This window comes from Suricata suricatta, chromosome 2, assembly GCF_006229205.1.
Source record: "Suricata suricatta isolate VVHF042 chromosome 2, meerkat_22Aug2017_6uvM2_HiC, whole genome shotgun sequence".
Taxonomy (NCBI): domain Eukaryota; kingdom Metazoa; phylum Chordata; class Mammalia; order Carnivora; family Herpestidae; genus Suricata; species Suricata suricatta.
The window spans coordinates 72,963,692-72,980,527 of NC_043701.1; the positions used below are offsets into that span (position 1 = coordinate 72,963,692).

Here is a 16,836-nt window from a genome sequence, read left to right on the forward strand (position 1 = left end):
TGTTCTCTTTCAGTATTAGGCTTCGATCTGGGAATTTGTTTTTATCAGCTTCTCAAGTGAAGGTGATTTTACAGGCTTAAGAACTACAGATATTGTAAATTGCACCAAAGTTTAAAATAATTATTTAACTCTTAAAATTGTCTTTTGGATAAAAAGCATGAAATATAAGTTTGATCTAAGTTATGCTACCATCTGTTACTTTGTGCAAGTTCTTTTCAAGGTAAGTCTACAATTGGTGGTAGAATATTTTTTTAAATGTTTAACAGCTAAATGCAAACAACTCTGATTGTAAAACATGTGCTATGTATAGAAAGGAAGAAAAGGCTTGTCAAGACAGAATTCTACTTCACTGTGCTGATTCTAAAAAATGGTCTTTAATTTGTTCATGCTTTATAACATAATACCAGTCAAGAGTAGGTAAATTAATAACATGGTGTAATGAAATAACATAAAACCAAATGTTTACAATTCTAACACACACCTAGCAATAATAATTTTGAATTTTGGTAATTGACAATACAGGCTGTATGTATGTGTGTATATAGATATGTATATATTGATATACTATTTCATTTTATCATTTTTAAAGACGTTTATGAATTTTGCCTATCACTATCTGGAAACCTCATTTTTAAAATGTATTTTTTCTTTTCAAATGTTTACTTAAAGCCCAGTTAGTAAACATACAGTGCAGTATTGGTATCAGGAATAAATAATTCAATGATTTGGCAATTACATGTAACAAACCGGTGCTCATCATACCAGCTGCCCTCCTTGATCTGCATCACCCATCTAGCCCATCCCTCACCCACATCCCTTCATCAACTATCAGTTTATTCTCTATCTTTAAGGGTCTCTTAAGATTCATTTTTCTGTTTTCATTCTTTGCCCCCCTCCCATATGTTCATCTCCCTTATTTCCTAAATTCCACTTATGAGTGAAATCATATGGTATTTATCTTTCTCTGAGTTATTTCACTTAGCATTACACTCTCTAACTCTATCCACATCATTGCAAATGGCAAGATTCCATTATTTTTAATGGCTGGGTAATATTCCATTGTATGCATATACCACACCTTTCTTATCCATTCATCAGTCAGTGGACACTTGGGCTCTTTCCATAGTTTGATTATTGTTGATCATGCTGCTACAAACATTGGTGTGCAATATTCCTTCTAATTTGTATTTTTGTATTATTTGGATAAATATTCAATAGTGCAATTGCTGGATCATACAGTAGTTCTATTTTTAATTTTTTATAGTTAATTGTCAAGTTGGTTTCCATATAACACCCAGGGCTCTTCCCCACAAGTGCCCTTCTCCATGACCATTACCTCTTTCCCCCTTTCCCATTCCCCCCTTCAGCCCTCAGTTTGTTTTCAGTATTCAAGAGTCTCTCATGATTTGCCTCCCTCCCTCTCCCTGACTCTTTTCACCACCTTCCCCTCCCAATGGTCCTCTGTTAAGTTTCTCCTGTTCCACTTATGAGTAAAAATATATGGTATCTCTTCTCTGCCTGACTTACTTCACTTGGCATGACACCCTTGAGGTCCATCCACATTGCTACAGATGGCCAGATTTCATTCTTTCTCATTGCTATGTAGTATTCCATTGTATAGATAAACCACATGTCATTGATCTATTCATCAGTTGATGGACATTTAGGTTCTTTCCATGATTTGGCTATTGTTGAAAGTGCCAGTATAAACATTGGGGTACATGTGCCCCTATGCATTACTCCTATACCCTTTGGGTAGATTCCTAGCAGTGCTATTGCTGGGTCTTAGTGGAGTTCCACAGATAATTTTTTGAGGAACCTCCACACCATTTTCCATAGCAGCTGTACCATTTTACATTCCCACCAACAGTGTAGGAGGGTGCCCGTCTCTCCACATCCTCGCCAGCATCTATAAACTTTTGATTTGTTCATTCTAGTCACTCTGGTGTGAGATGTTATCTCAGTGTGGTTTTGATTTTTGTTTCACTGATGATGAGTGATGCTGAGCATCGTTTTATGTGTCTGTTGACCATCTAGATGTCCTCTTCGGAGAAGTGTCTATTCATGTCTTCTGCCTATTTCTTCACTGGATTATTCGTTTTTTAGGTGTGGATGTTGGTGAGTTCCTTATATGATTTTGGATACTAGCCCTTTATCTGATAAGTCATTTGCAACTATCTTTTCCTATTCTGTTGGTTGCCTATTAGTTTTCTTGATTGTTTCCTTTTCAGTGCAGAACCTTTTTATCTTGATGAGGTCCCAATAGTTCATTTTTGCTCTTGATTCCCTTGCTTTTGGATGTTTTGAGTAGGAGAATGCTGTGGTTGAGGTCGAGGAGGCTGTTTCCTGCTTTCTCCTCTAGGGTTTTGATGGTTTCCTGTCTCACATTGAGCCCCTTCATCTATTTTGAGTTTATTTTTGTGTATGGTATAAGAAAGTGGCCTAGTTTTATTGTTCTGCATGTTGCTGTCCAGCTCCCCCAGCACCATTTGTGAAAGAGGCTGTCTTTTTCCATTGGATACTCTTTCCTGCTTTGTCAAAGATTAATTGGCCACCCATTTGTGAGTCTAGTTCTGGGTTCTCTATTCTATTCCATTGGTCTATGTGTCTGGTTTTGTGCCAATACCATACTGTCTTGGTGATGACAGCTTTGTAGTAGAGGCTAAAGTCTGGGATTGTGATGCCTCCCATTGTGGTGTTCTTCTTCAATATTACATTGGCTATTCAGGGTCTTTTGTGGTTCCATATGAATTTTAGGATAGTTTGTTCTAGCTTTGAGAAGAATCCTGGTGCAATGTTGATTGGGATTACATCGAGTGTGTAGATTTCTTTGATTAATAATGACATGTTAACAATATTTAATCTTCAGATCCATGAGCATGGAATGTGTTTCAATTTCTTTCATAAGTTTTCTATAGTTTTCATCGTATAGGTCTTTTACATCTTTGGTTAGGTTTATTCCTAGGTATTTTATGGTTTTTGGTGCAATTGTGAATGGGATCAATTTCTTGATTTCCCTTTCTGTTGCTTCATTATTTGTGTATAAAAATGCAACTGATTTCTTCATGTTGATTTTGTACCCTGAGACTTTGCTGAATTCATGGATCAGTTCTAGTGGGCTGCTGGTGGAGTCGGTTGGGTTTTCCATATAGATTATCATGTCATCTGCAAAAAGTGAAAGTTTGATTTCATCTTTGCCAATTCTGATGCCTTTTATTTCTTTTTATCATCTGATTGCTGATGCTAGGACTTCCACTACGTTAAACAACAGTGGTGAGAGTGGACATCCCTGTCGTGTTCCTGATCTCAGAGGGAAAGCTCTCATTTTTCCCCATTGAGGATGATATTAGCTGTAGGCTTTTCATAAATGGCTTTTATGATGTATAAGTAAGTTCCTTCTATCCTGACTTTCTTGAAGGTTTTTATTAAGAAAGGATGCTGTTCTTTGTCAAATGCTTTTTCTGCATCTATTGACAGGATCATATGGTTTTTATCTTTTCTTTTGTTAATGTAATGTATCACATTGATGGATTTGTGAATATTGAACCAGCCCTATATTCCAGGAATGAATCCCACTTGATCCTGATGGATAATTCTTTTTATATGCTGTTAAAATTGACTTGCTAGTATCTTGTTAAGTATTTTTTCACCTATATTCATTAAGGATATTGGCCTGTAGTTCTCTTTCTTTTTTTTTATGGGTCTCTGTCTGGTTTGAGAATCGAAGTGATCCTGGCTTCGTACAATGAGTCCAGAAGTTTTCCTTCCATTTTTATTTTTTGGAATAGCTTGAAAAGAATGGGTTTTATTTCTGCTTTAAATGTCTGATAAAATTCCCCAGGGAAGCCATCTGTCCCAAGGCTCTTATTCATTGGGAGAATTTTGATAACTGATTCGATTTCTTCACTGGTTATGGGTCTGTCCAGATTTTCTATCTGTTCCTATTTGAATTTTAGTAGTGCCTGTGTGTTTAGGAATTTGTCCATTTCTTCTAGGTTGTCCAGTTTGTTGGTAAATAATTTTTCATAGTATTCCCTGACGATTGCTTGTATTTCTGAGGGATTGGTTGTAATAGATCCATTTTCATTTGTGATTTTGTCTATTTGGGTGCTCTCTCTTTTCTTTCTGAGAAGTGTGGCTAAATGTCTCTCAATTAAAAAAAAAACAACTCTTGGTTTCATTGATCTGTTCAACTGGGTTTTTTTTGGGAGGGGGGAGAATTCTATATTGTTTGTTTCTGCCCTGATCTTTATTATTTCTCTTCTTCTGCTGGGTTTGGGGTGCTCTTACTGGTCCCCTTCTAGTTCCTTTTAGGTGCTCTGTTAGATTTTGAATTTGCACTTCTTCTAGTCTTGAAATAGGCCTGGATTGCAATATACTTTCCTCTTAGGACTGCCATTGCTGCATCCAGAGAGTTTGCATTGTTGTATTTTCATTTTCATTTGTATCCATATATTTTTTTTAATTTCTTCTCTAATTGCCTGTTTGGCCCAATCGTTCTTTAGTGGGATGGTTTTTAACCTCCATGTTTTTGGAGGTTGTCCAAAAATTTTCCTGTGATTTATTTCAAGTTTTATAGCATTGTGATTTCAAAGTGTGCATGGTATGATCGCAATTCATTTTTAGTTATGGAAGGCTGCTTTATGACCCAGTATGTGATCTATCTTGGAGAATGTGCTATGTGCACTTGAGAAGAAGGTGAATTTCATAGCCTCAGGATATAGAGTTCTAAATGTATCTACCAATTCCATCTGTTCCAATGTATCGTTCAGGTCCATTGTTTCTTTAGTAATTTTCTGTCTGGTTGAGCTATCCATTGCTGTAAGTGGAATATTAAAGTCCCCTAAAATTAGCACATTTTTATCAATAAGTTTGTTTCTGTTTGTGATTGATTGTTTTATATATTTGGGTAGTGCTATTGCTGGATCATACAGTGGTTCTATTTTTAATTTTTTAAGGAACATCCATACTGTTTTCCACAGTGGCTGCACCAATTTGCATTCCCACCAACAATGCAAGAGGGTTCCCCTTTCTCTGCAGCCTCACCAACACTTATTGTTTTCTCTCTTGATTAATATAGTCATTTTGACTGGTATGAAGTTATATCTCATCATGATTTTGATTTGTATTTCCCTGATGATAAGTGGTATTGAGCATCTTTTCATGTGTCCATTAGCCATCTGGATGTTATCTTTGGACAAAATATCTGTTCATGTCTTCTTTCCATTTCTTCACTGGATTATTTGTTCTCTGGGTGTTGAATTTAATAAATTTCTGCAGCAAATCTGATCTGTCTTCTTTCATCAAATAAGGGTTTTTGTCCCCCATAAAGCTATCAGGATTCTTTCCTTATCTGTGTATTTTGTGAATTTAACTATGATATGTCTAGTTGATGGCTGATTTTTGTTGAATTTAATGGGAATTCTCTGTGCTCTTGGATTTTGATGTCTATGTACTTCCTAGTATTAGGACAGTTTTCAGCTATAATTTGCTCAAATAAACCTTCTGCCACATTTCTTTGTCTTTGTTCATCTTCTGGGTCTCCTATGATACAAATGTTATTACATTTTAGGAAGTCTCTGAGTTCTCTAAGTCTACCTTTGTGATCCAATTCCTTTCTTTCTCTCTTCTTTTCAGTTTCATTGTTTTCCATATTTTATCTTCTGTATCACTGATTTGTTCCTCTGCTTTGTCCATCCTCACTGTCATGGGATTCATTCAGGCTCGCATCTTGGGTATAGCAATTTTTATTTTACCCTGACTCGATTTTAGTTTTTTATTGCTGAAGGGAGTTCCTCGTTTCTACTATGCTTTTTTCAAGCCCAACTAGTATCTTTGTCATTGTTGTTTTAAATTTTGGTTCAGACCTCTTTCTTATATCTGTATTAGTTAAATCCCTGGCCATAATTTCTACTTCCTGTTCTTTCATTTGGAGTGAATTCCTCCATCTTGTCATTTTTTCCAGAAAAAAACAAAAACAAAAACATATCCCCAGCTAGATCCTAGGTGTCTATTGATCTGTTTGCTAAAAGAATATAGATCCAAAAAAACTAACAGTAAAAAATACATATATATGAATAAAAAATAAAATTAAAAATTAAAAGGAAACTAGAGCCTATTTCCCCAAGAGCTGAAACTTTGCAACACTCTATGATCAGTAGACTTGGTGCCTGTGAGGGGTTTTTGCTGGTCCTCTAGGGAAAGAGCCTGTTGGACTGATTCTTAGGCCACCTTACCTTAGTAGATATGTACCTGCAAGGTGCAGGGGGAGCAAAACTGGGTGTAGTGGCTCTGATCTCCACTTGGTGGCCACTGAGGTTAGTCACTGCTGGTGGGTCAGGGGGTGATAATGGCTTCACCCCGCTCTCTTATGTCTGGAACAGGGAGCTTTTGCCTGACAGTTTTCAGGAAGCCTTCATAGATGAGCATACTGTGTCCTCGCTTCCTTCCTGTGTCCCTGGCTTCCATCACATTCCCGACTGTACCCTGTCTGTGTCAGAGCTCCCTACCTGCCCAGCAGCACAGCTCTCCTGTGTTTCATCTCAGGCATGGCTGTGTTTCAAAACTGTAAACTTTAGTGAACCCCCTGCCACAACATAGTCTTCAGCTCATCCTCTAGGAGAGGGGCTTGCTCTTGTGTAGCTGGTGCTGGCTTATCCCAGAAAATGGTCCAACAACAACTCAGGGGTCAGGAGCTTATGGTAAATCACAGCCTGCAGCCAGCAGGAGGGTATGCTGCCCTCAGCAGGTGTCATTGTTCCATTGTTCCTATGGTAATGAATGGGGCAGCTCAAGGGCACCTACCAGATCTTTTGCCCCTAGAGAGGCTCTACTAAATGCACTCCAAGCAGGATGATACAGCTTCTCCCTGCGGGCTGGGGGATCCTCAGACTACCCCACTACTGAGTCTCTGCCTTGCTTTCCCTGTGGGAGCACCTCTAGGTGCAAACCTGGCCATAGCACTGACCTCCAGGACTTAAGACTCTGCGCTCTGCAGTTTATTAAAAACAGGGTACTTAAACCCTCTTTTTTTCCCAGTCAATAGCTTTGGGAATTTTTTCCTGTTTAATCCCTGATGCATGTTTTCACTCTTTTTTCAATCTTTCTCTCTCACTTTCTCTCTGACTTGTCCCTCCACAGTCAGGACCCCCTCCTCTTTACATTGCTTATGGCTTTTTTCTCCACCCAAATCAACTCTCTGCAGTACCTACCTTCCACAAGGTGATCATTTTTTCTGCTTCTAAGTGTGCAGCTTTGTTCTCTCAGTCCTCAGATCCGTATCTTGGGTGTTCAGTACAATTTGATATTTATCTAGCTGTGTTCCAGGGACGAGGCAAACTTAGGGTCACTCCACTCCTCCACCATCTTAAAAAATACTCTGATGTATTATTTTAAATTAGATTTATTTTACTTGACATATGTAGTAATTACTTATAATTGTATTTTCTTGTCAAAAATGTTATCACATAACTTTTAATACTTATATAGTAATCTATACTGCCAATATTCTGTTTCTAAACATCATATTTAGGCTATTTCTATTTATAATGTAATAAGAAGTCTATGAACACTCATAGTTATATACTTGTTGCCACATCTGTGAAAATATCTACCAAATGCTATCTGTTTAACTAACACTATTTAATCCAGACCCATCCACACCCTGTAAAACTCTCTGTGAATCAAAACATGTTTTATCCAGCATGATTATGTGATCATATTTGACATTTTAATTTCTTTTGCTGGAATTTTTCCTCTTATTTAAAGTAACATTTCTATCCACAGAGTCATAGCAATTCTTACATAACAGTTTTATATTTCTACCAGTCAGTAAGCATTTAGTACATTTCTGCTCTAACACAAGCTGGACATGTGTCTTTGACAAACTATATTCCCACTTAAATTTCTTCCTTCTCAAACCCCTGTTAAAGGACAGGAAAAGTACACATTACCATAAGGCCAAGGATTCTTGACAATGGATCATGGCAAGGTCTTGTCAGACAGAAACAACTCATTTAGAGATACTTCTGGCATGTGGCATTTATTCAACCAAAAGATTTTATACTTATTAGGGATGAGAATTTTTCTGTACTTATAATTTGAGTTTTTCCTTTATCTCAATGAACTCTTGATAAAAGTCTTGTAGCTCTCTAAAACAAAACATTATTATCTTATTTTTATAATTTATTCGTTTTTGAGAGAGAGACGGAGTGTGAGTGGGGGAGGGGCAGGGAGAGAGGGAGATACAGAATCTGAAGTAGGTTCCAGGCTCCAAGCTATCAGGACAGAGCCTGACATGAGGTTCCAGACTCACAAACCATGAGACCATGACCTAAGCCAAAGTCAGAGGCTTAACCGAATGAGCCACTCAGGCACCCCACGAAACATTATTTATTTATGCTAAATCCCTTCAACTCAAATTCAACATTACCAACCCCCCTCACCCCATTTCTTTCTCTCCTATCTGGCCCAGTCTCACTAGAACAGTGCTATTTCTTCTTGTGATTCTTAACCTTAAGTATTTAAAACTAACTTGATAACTAACCTGAGAATATTAGGATTACCCACTGTGATTACCATCTTGGGTCTACGAAAAACAGACCTCGAATAGTGCCTGGCATATAGCAGATGTACAACCAATATTTGTTAACTAAATGAATATTTTTTGATGTCAAAATTTAGCATATATTTTACTTTTTAACAGAAATTAGCAGCATCATTTCTAAAACTGAATAACCAATTATTAAACAGATTTTAAAAGTACTTGTTCTTCCCAACCTACCGCTACTGTCCAAACTTACCACTAATGAATCGTGAATGAACATTTCACTGGGTTTCCTGACAGCCCCCATGCCTCATATTGATATGTTACATAAGACGTTTCTTGACAATCTTTTCTAGGCACTCAGCGTATCTCTCGGATCTAGCTTCTTCTAGCTTCTGTATTGAAAACTTTTCCAACTTTTCTTAAATCTCCAGTTTGGATCTTAATACTACTTCCCTTAGTTCTAAATTTGATGGCTGCACCTGTAAGATTGTTGCCTTTATTGGAATGTTGGCTAGTTCTTGATTTTAGTTTCACCCTGAGTGCTATCTGTTCCTATCCATGTCAGCCCTCAACTCTGGAGGGGAAGGGCCATTTTTGGCCCAAAGAATTTTGTTGTATGCTAGGTTTAAAATAGTAACAATCCTTCTGTCACAAAATATATACTGTTCTTGGCATTGGGCCTAAAAATATTGCCTAGTCACATGAGGTTATACCATTTGAAAGTGTATTATTTATTACAGGATGCCAATCTTAAATGCAGGGACTAAAATGATTTTTCACTTTCAGAACAATAAATTTATAATTTAATTGGCTTGGATCCATATTTTCCCCCAAACATGCAAAATAGGTTAAATACTGACACTGAAAAAATTTGATTTTCTATTTAAAGAGTAGTGAGTTAATAACAGTGGGAGATTAAGAAGGAGCAAATACATTGGCCAAATGCCACTGCTCTGTAGGAGTTTTCTTTTAATGAAGCTTTGTTTCTTCTACTAGGACACCCTGTGAGAATTAGAATTTAAAACAGACCCCTGCAATTTATGAGTTACCTCACAAAGTAATGTGTTTTCTTTTGAGTCTTGGTTGTGGGGTGCCTGAGTGGCTCAGCTGTTCAGTGTCTGGCTTTGGCTCAGGTCATAATCTCATGGTTTGTGGGTTTGAGCCACGAATCAGGCTTGTGCTGGCAGCTAGCTCAGAGCCTAGAGCCTGTCTTCAGATTCTGTGCCTCCCTCTCTTTCTGATCCTCCCCAGCTTGAGATGCCTCTCTCTGTCTCTCAAAAATAAATAAAAACACATTTAAAAAAAGTTAATTTGAGTCTTGGTTGCATATTTCTAAATGTACACAAAATAAATGCCTACTTTGTGGAATGTTAGGAAGATTAAGTGAAATGTTACGTAAAATGATTTTTCTGAAATACGTAAAATATTAATTATAATAGTATGGTCCAAAACTTTATTTTATTGTCATCTCATCTGATATTTCCATGGGAGGGATTGGTGCTAACCCTGTTTCTTAAAGATCCAAAATATTTACAAACAAACATAAAAGTTAATGCAGATCTCCTGAAGAGACAAAACAGCATGGAAAGGCTGAGGAGCACATGTAATTTAGTGGAGCTAGAGAGAAGAGAGCATGTCGGTGGAGCACAGCTGGCAAGTTACCTACCTTCCCCGCATACCCACTGATGAGTACATGTTTATCACACAGACACTGAACTTACTGACCAGGGAAGTTGCAGTCACCTTCCCTCGAAGTCTAGACTACCATTGAGCCATCTCTGCCTCTGGGCATGGTATTGACTGAGACAAAATCCGTTCACTATCTCCCTTTACATCGCATCTGCACGGGCAGAATTATCCTTGTCTTCGCTGTGGAGCTGTTATGATTTAGTTATAACCCTATCAGATCTTTTAACACATTTTATGTATTCTATTTTTAGAGTTTCATCTCTACCATCACTTATTAAATGTCAACTTTTCTAGTATAAGAACTTAACTCCTAATCATCTTATTAGGCTCGAAGAATGGAATAGATCACCTTGCAAGTAGTAGACACAAGAGGTTTTTATTAAATTGACTTCCAAAATTTACATAGTATATTTCTAATCTTTACACTGTATTTTTCATGATGTTTATTGAGCAAATATTATTGTCAAATCATCCAGAGTCATACAAAATTACTACTCATCACTTAAAATCAGTGTAAGTGGAGGGAGAATTTGTAAGGCATACTTGCTAATGTTTAGAATATACAGGAATTTTACAAAATAAGTTATTTATGAATTATCAATATCTACATAAGTTACAGAGAATAAGATCTAACTTGTGGGAAGGGGCTACAACATGAGGGGAACAGTAGCAAGCTCACTTACTTGCAGAAAAATATCACAGCCCTAACCTAACTTTTATCAGGAGTAAAGATGACACTTTAGTCTTGATATTTTTTAATTCCCTTTTAATGGATTCAAAAGTCAGAGATGAAATAATTTACACTGTATATTGAATCTTTACAGCAAGGATAACTTATGTCAATATAATGGCAAGGGAAAAAAAGCAATTTCTAATTAGTGACTAGGGCTCCACATCCACCAGAAATAAAGACAATATTCATAATTATATATTTTCAGAAATATGGGCATCCATATAGGTTGTTTGTTGGTATATTTATTACTTGATCTAAGAGATTCTTGTAGAGTATACTCCTACCTCTAGACAGATGTTAGACAGACTGTGTTTATTAGCACCTAACAAAATTTTGTTATTGCTAAAATAGAAGAGGGAGATATATAATTCTTTTTTGAGAATATTTTGCTGTAAGCTGATTGAATCCTTTCCCTGACTTTTATTTTTTATGATTAGGAAAAAAATTGATTTTTATATTTATATACAATATACTTTGAGTCCAAACAGATCTACATTTAAAATCCAGTTTAGCCATTGACTGTCTAGTAAGGGGCAAATTAAAACATTCTCTCTGTTTTCTTATAGATAAATTACAGATAAGGAACTATTCATTAAATATATCTCATAAAAAGTAAAATAGATAATTTATGGAAGACATTACAGGTACTGTCTGGCACATAAATGCTTCATAAAATATGATGATAATGATGATGATGATGATGATGATGATGATGATTCTTGTAATAATGGAAATTACCAAGGAAAAAACAGGAATTTTGAAATAATAAGGCTAAATAGGAAAAAGAAATAAGAACCAGAAGATTATATATGGCATATAACATTATTCTGTAATATCCAAAACAAATAATACTGAGCAAGGTATTGTGTCAAGAATGATTCAACTACAAAAATTAAAACAAGTAAATGAAGAATATAAACAATACAAAACTGTTTTTATTCATGGAGATATGAGGGACAGAATATGAAAGAAGCACGTAGAGTATGTAAATAATTGCCAATATATTATAGGAGAGGGCTAGAATACTGTCAATAATTGTGATTCATTATGTCCTCTTGCCATGAATTCCATGAAAACTACAAAAAAAAAAAATAAGATTAAACTGCTGTGAGAGAAAAGGGCACGAAAAGTAATTGGAAGAGGAATACATAAACATGTATTTTAATGTTTCAGAAAGTAATGAATTCAGTATGGCCTCTAAGTTATCAATCCTAACAAATTCTTTTCAAAAGTCCCTAATGAGAATTGCAGTTGATTGTGCATGAATGAGAAGACTGTAGATCAATCACCTAGACGTTCAGGACATAACCTGCTCAGCGTTAGTGACATTTTTGGAATTTGGATGCTTAGGTCTAGAAAGCTGTAAAAGAGCATGTGCTAAACTGAGGATACTTTATGATGAAATAGCTATATGTGAGCAATTTTATATCATTGCTTTAAAAGATTTAATCCTTATTAATTCTAATAAATAACATAAACATGGAATATTATTCTAGAGAATAGAATATTATTCAGCACTAAAAAGAATGCACTGTTGTCATGAAAAGACATGGAATAAACTTAAATACATATTACTAAGTGAAAGAAGTCAATCTGAAAAGGTAAATACTGTAGGATTCCAACTCTATGACATTCTGGAATAGGAAAAACAGTGGAGACAGTAAAAAGATTAGTGGTCACTAGGAGGTGCCTGAAGGAAGGGATGAAGAGTCAGAGCCCAGAGGATTTTTAGGGCAGTGAAAATACTCTGTAAAATATCATAACAATAAATACACATTATTGTGTCTTTGTCCAAACTGAGAAGATAACACAAAAACAAGAATCAATCAGAAGAAAAAACTGTGGACTTGGGGTAATTGATTATGATGTATCAATACAGGTTATCTCTGGTAACAAATGTACCACTTTGGTAGGGCGTGTTTGCCAGGGAAAAGTCTATGTATGTGTGGGGTGGGAAGTGTGTAGATAGTGTTCTCATTCTCCCCTCAGTTTTGCTACGAATTTAAAACTGCTCTAAAATATATGATCTAAGTTTTAAAAATTAGATGGTTTGTTTCTCCCTGGAACCGACTCAGAGATGCGGTATAGAATATAGGTGATAAAAAAAAAATCTGCCCCAGACATTTGAAACAGTTTTTTTTTCTAAATATGATTAATCTCAATTGACTTTGTTATATTGTTTGTCTGTATTTATAAAAGTCCTTTTCTAACAAATAGAGAGGTGGTTAAATACAATCTGACTAAGTAACTACTTTGATACCAGCCGTTCTGGAAGATGGTACCCAGGCTAAGCCAACATGTTAATAATGTGATAAGTTTCCTGAAATGTATATAACAATAGTAGTAGCACACATCTGAAATGTATTAAGACTAAGTGCTCAGTAAAACTATTGACTAAAAAAGTTCAATATTTATATTTATTTGTTAAAGCTGCAGGCCCTGAAAACTTGTAAGAAAACCAATTGCACAACCTAATTTAGCAAAAGCCACAATTGATATTCAAGTTACTGTTTTATTGTCTACTCCTTTAAAAATGTCAAGTTTTAGAATGTAATCAACTGAAATGAAAGCATCATCCAAATTTTATCTTGAATAATAAGAAGGTTGGCAAAGCACAATCCTCAATCTTTAATATTTCAAATATGAAGCATTTGGGAAATTTGACATATTAGACTTCAGATATTGTCTGTTCATAACAATATTATCAATAAGAAAGTGGAAACACCGTAATACATTATGCTGACAAAGATTGTATCTACAGTGGAAACAGGAACATTTCCTATTGCAATTTATTCTGACTCTTTTAAGAATGCTATTCAGAAATGACAAAGCACAAATGAAAAATTGAATCCTAAATATTTTTTCAGATTAAATTGTAGTTACTATGCCAGACAAAAACACATACTTTCATGGGAAGTCACAGCACTTTTAACTTTTATTTTGTTGTAATTTTAGACTTAGAGAAGAATTATGACAAAAATATAGCAATTTCCTCATCCAGCTTCCCCTTATATTAGCATTGTACATACTACTAGAATATTCATCATAACCAAAGAATTAACTTTGGCACAATAATATTAGCTGAAGTACAGAAGCTATTTAGATTTTACAAGTTTGTTCACTAGTATCGTTTTTCTATTCCAGGATCCAATCCAAGATGCCACAATGCATGTTGCTGTTATTTCTTCTTAGCTCACTCCATTCTAGAACTTTCTCTCCTTGTATTTCATTATCTTCCTTTGTTTGAAAATAGCTGGTGAGATATTTTGTAGGATGTATCTCAATCCGTGTTTGAATGCTGTGTTTTCATGATTAATTGAGATTATGCACTGTAGGGAAGGTACCAGATACGAGATATGCTCTTCTCACTGTTTCACTCGAAGAGGGTATAATGGTGTCAACATTCAATACTGCTAATATTATCCATGACCACCTGGATGAAGTGACATCTTCTATGATTCTCCAGTTGTAAAGTTACTATTTTTCTCTTTGTAGTTATTAAATGAGTTGAAGGATGTACTCTGAGACTAGGAAAATTTCCAGTTTTTTTCATTAATATTTCACATACTAATTTAGCATCCATAGGTAGCATTCTAGTGGTGATTTCCTATATCCTTCATTCTTTCTACATTTAACCATTAGCACACATCTGTAAGAAGTTATTACCCATCCTTCTTTTATTGATTCCTCCACTATTTACTTAAATAGTTACTAATTCATGGATATTTATTCTGTTTTTGGATTATAATCCAATATTTTTGTTATTTAGTTTTGTTCTTTATTCATTCTGATGGTTCAACTTTCCCAACTTTGGTCATTAGGAGCTCTTTTTTCCCCCAACTAGTTGTACTGAAATATAAATGACATGCAATGCCTCCACTTTTCCAGAAAGTCTTCACCAATCCACCTATCCTCTTTTTTTTTTATGGACTTTCTCACTTTCTGGCAACCTCTGGTAAGGGGTTCCAGGATCATGTCGTATTTTCCCTGCTGTAGTTCTGGAGCCCTGCTATTGTATGTGGTATTTAAAGACTGAGATTTGAGAACCAGTATGCTCATTGTGGCTGGAGTGTCATTTCTCCTTACTTTTCTTAATCTGTAAAGCTAGGAGAGCTATGTATATATACTAGCTCATGCCTACACACACACACACACACACACACACCCATATTGATTTCTCTCTCTGTACATAAATTTTAATAACATATGTGTGAGTCTGTATTGATACCTCTACCTGACATCAGTTCCCATATTCATTCTAGTTTTCCCTCTTTTTTATTTAGAATTTTTTCCTACCATGAAAAATCTGCCAATCCTTGTTTATATTTCGTAAACCTTATTTTCCACCCTACTGTACAAATAACTAGCTTCAAAATTCTTAAACCACACTTCTATTTGAAACAAATTTACCAACTAGAGCACAGAGTTTTTGCCCAGTTTCTTTGTCTTTAGCTTTACAATATCCCGTCGAAATATATACATCAGCTTCTTTCCCATGTTCTTTAGTTTCCTTTTAATTCATTGTAAGACAGATTCATTTGTCACACCCTACATTCTATCTTCTCTCTCACATCCTAGCTAACTTCAAAAATGAACATACAAGCAAACTCATTTTCTTTGTACTGTATTCTTCTGTCGGGGTTCATTAATGCAGAGTCATGTAGCCATGATCACGGTAGGTGCAGACAGTGTGTTCATCCTGGAATCCCCTATACTAACTTCCTCTCAACTCTGATACACTAGACTTGGCAATCTCCCTAGCTTTGCCTTTCCTAAATGTCATATACATTTTATCACATAGTATGAAACTTTAAATATTCTTTCACATAGAAATACACATGTAGGATTCTTGAGTGTTCTTGAATATGTCAATTCAGGATACCTTGTTGTTCTTGAATATATCAGTAGTTTGTCACAGCTGATATATTTAAACCCATGAATGGGAATTTCCCCCTTCCTTGGTTCCACTGTAATGTGAAAGAATTCCTGGCTCTTGTGTTGCAGAGCTGACTTTGTGTTACTCTGCTGTTGCTGTACAGAGTGAGGGAACATACCTCAAAAACTAAAAATAAGCTGTTTGTCATTTTTGGTGGTTCAAGCAGCATTTATTATATATAGTGCCATACTTTGCTTACTATTCACGAGTTGAGGGACATTTTGAATTGTCTCCAGTGGAGAAATTATGAATAAAGCTGCTATTCAGTTTAGTCACTTTTGAATATTTACATTCTTTAAATATTTATTTGTGTTGTGATAGTAAAACTGCATTCTGTTTTGCAATGTTTATTTGTTTTTGAGAGAGAGAGAAAGACAGATCGTGAGGGAGGGGTAGAGATAGAGGGAGACAGAGAAACTGAAGCAGGCTCCAGGTTCCATGCTGTCAGCACATCAAATGAGGGGTTCGAACTTATGAGCCACAGGATCATGACCTGAGCTGAAGTCAGACACTTAACCAACTGAGCCACCCAGGTGCCCTGGCAAAACTGCCATCTAAAGAGTGTTTTTAAAAACATATTTAAAAAGAAAAAACAACTTCAAATCCGTTCACTTCAGTTACTTTATTTGTACGTGATTGCAAACTGACTTTAGAACTACTCTACTTGAAGTTTGGGGACAAACTTTCTGTGTTATTTTAATATCTTTCATGACAAGGTAATTTAATAATGAACTGGGGTTTGGCCTTTTGTAATAGAAAATATTTTAATTATCTGAAGGACTGTTGGCCATGTTCTAAAGGTTCTTGAATGTAGTATTTATAGTAATTTTGTCTCTAGCACTAATAGTTTTTAATTATGCATCTACTGTATAAAAGCCTAAACACTTTATAAAATTCTGAATTGGTATTGAAATTAGGTCAGATTCCTAT

General features: G+C 35.6%; 1 non-coding gene across 1 annotated transcript; it reads left to right on the top strand.

Moving 5' to 3' along the window:
• Positions 1-15,891: 15,891 nt before the first annotated feature.
• LOC115286181 lies at positions 15,892-16,024 on the top strand. Its single transcript, XR_003905924.1, has one exon. It is a non-coding gene; the product is annotated as a small nucleolar RNA SNORA46 (small nucleolar RNA).
• Positions 16,025-16,836: the final 812 nt, after the last annotated feature.